This window comes from Penaeus vannamei, chromosome 3, assembly GCF_042767895.1.
Source record: "Penaeus vannamei isolate JL-2024 chromosome 3, ASM4276789v1, whole genome shotgun sequence".
Lineage (NCBI taxonomy): Eukaryota > Metazoa > Arthropoda > Malacostraca > Decapoda > Penaeidae > Penaeus > Penaeus vannamei.
In genome coordinates, this window is record NC_091551.1 from 12337514 (window position 1) to 12340013 (window position 2500).

The window sequence follows — 2500 nt, forward strand, 5'->3', positions numbered from 1 at the left end:
TAACCGGTGTCCACTTCCTGCAGGGCAATGTCCCTATTCACAACCCTCACATTGCCCAGATGGAAGTGCGGTCCTGTGGCTCTGGCATCCTTCCTCATCCTCATTCTCCTGACTTTACACCATCTCATTTTCTCCTCTTTCTGTCCATCATATTTTTGAAGGGAACATGATAGACACTGATTTCTGAAGTCAGTACATGGTTTCACACATACAACTTGTAGACTTCTACTAGCGAGGATGAATGCATGAAACGATGGGAGAAGTGTGTCATACTTGATGGGACATATGTAGAGAAAGACCAATAACTGTATGTTTCCTATCTGCATATCCATGGGAAGTGGTTCAGGGGAAAAAATTATCCAAAGTACATACATGCGTGAGCACGTACATATACACAAACAAACAAACACAAACAAACCAGTTTTTATACAAAGATTGTAATATATGAGTTGATATAAAACAGTTGTGTGAATTGCGAGATTTCTGCTTGCAATATCAGCTGGGTTTATGTACACCTCATTCAGTTACAGCAATTTTGATTGCTTCGGGTCATAAAGAAGTACTTATAGAATGCAGGTAACCAATTAGAGAGATTATTGGTATTTGAAATAGTTACACGGTGCAGTAACACACGTGTAGAATATTACATCAGAATATTCAGAGACTTCATTAATAATCAAATTGGTTCCCTCTTAATTCTCCTAAAGACTTCCATTTAAGCTAAATAAGAGGAAGTGTTGGCCATTCACTTTCTACACACGCGGGAACAGATTGAAGTTGTCGACATCTATAGCCGATTATTTTCTTTTTTCAAGTATTGAGGGTGACGGTGATAATGATAACAATTGAGAATAGGATGATAATAATGATAAAGATTTAGATGTGGATGCTATAAATGATAATAGCTAAGATGAGGGTGATGATAATGCTTATAGTAACGATAATAGACATAATTGTAGTGATACTAAGGATAATAAGAATTGATGATAGGAATAGCAACTATTATCATTATTATAAAAATAACGACAGTAAGGATGTATGCTAACGATGGTTGTAATAATGATGATAATAGTAATAACAATAATAGTAATACTACTATTGATATCATACCAACAAATATAACATTAAAAGGAATCAGTTAAATGCAATTATCAACCAGGTCTTCACTATCATTTTTTTTTTTGTCATCTTATATATATTTAAGTTCATCAAGGGAAAAAAAAAACTCTCGTTAACATTTTAATATACAGGGGAAAAACATTCCCTCCCAGGTCATTATTCTCTCTAATGCTATTATATGTTGGATCGCTGACGTAACAATTTCTGTGGGAATAATGATTCAACAGTAAGGGCAAAAATGAAGAAAACTATTATTAGTACTAAGAAGCCTTTTTTTATAGATATTTGAAGGTCTTGTTCCTCTTAGCTTTTTTGTCTTCCTTGTATGTAAACTCTTTCATATATGACGCAAAAATTCTGGCTAAGTAAGTACCCATAGTCACGAGTGTGTGTGTGCGCGCATATTCATTCATTTATATGTATATATGTATATGTGTGTGTGTGTGTGTGTGTGTGTGTGTGTGTGTGTGTGTGTGTGTGTGTGTGTGTGTGTGTGTGTGTGTGTGTGTGTGTGTGTGTGTGTGTGTGTGTGTGTGTGTGTGTGATGCTGACATCCAGGAGATATTATATTTCTATTACATCAGGAGCATCAGCTAGAAAGCATTACACTAGATGTAACACATGGCCTGATGAGCAGATGTTGCCGCCCTGTGCCCGTATAAGGGACTACGCTCTATCGCATCGAGAGACTGTAACAGAAATGGCACAGTTATTACGAAGGGCTGAGTGAGACAGTAAAGCAAAACGTCCCTATCGTGTTGTTGCACATCTCAGAGTTTTTGTGCTGATAGAACACACATTTGCTTCGCTATGCATCCTTCGGTGATAATCCATGTAATTAAAAAAATATTTCAATGAATGTTATTTATGGTATATAACATATTCAATATAACTATAATGTGTCACCCTTACGATTGCTGTCACTGCATCGGCTATGAAGACGCCCACCATTCTTTTATTTTTAATATATGCATCAAAATATAGAATTAATGTTTAGCAGTAAGTAAAACGGGTTCTCAATGTTTTCCTTAGTATTGGAGATATATGGTTATCGTTATCTGTTTTGAACTGATTAAAAAAAAAAAAAAAAGAATTGGTCACACAGTGCTTGTCTATGGCTCGGCCGAAGTTTAAAACCGTTCTCTTGAAACGCGTATTCTTTTAATGCCATTGTGCATATGTGGAAGGTCTTTCTGCATCGCAACTTGAAGGCCCCTTTCGATTTATTGTTGGACGGCAATTTAACAATGGTCTACATCTTTACTGCATTTTTCTATTCATACGAAAAATGTCCGACTTAAAATTGTTCGCTGACAACTATAATGCATGTTTCCTATGTTGAAGATTATTCTCCACAGGAAATAATGAGGCAGAGTTTTGG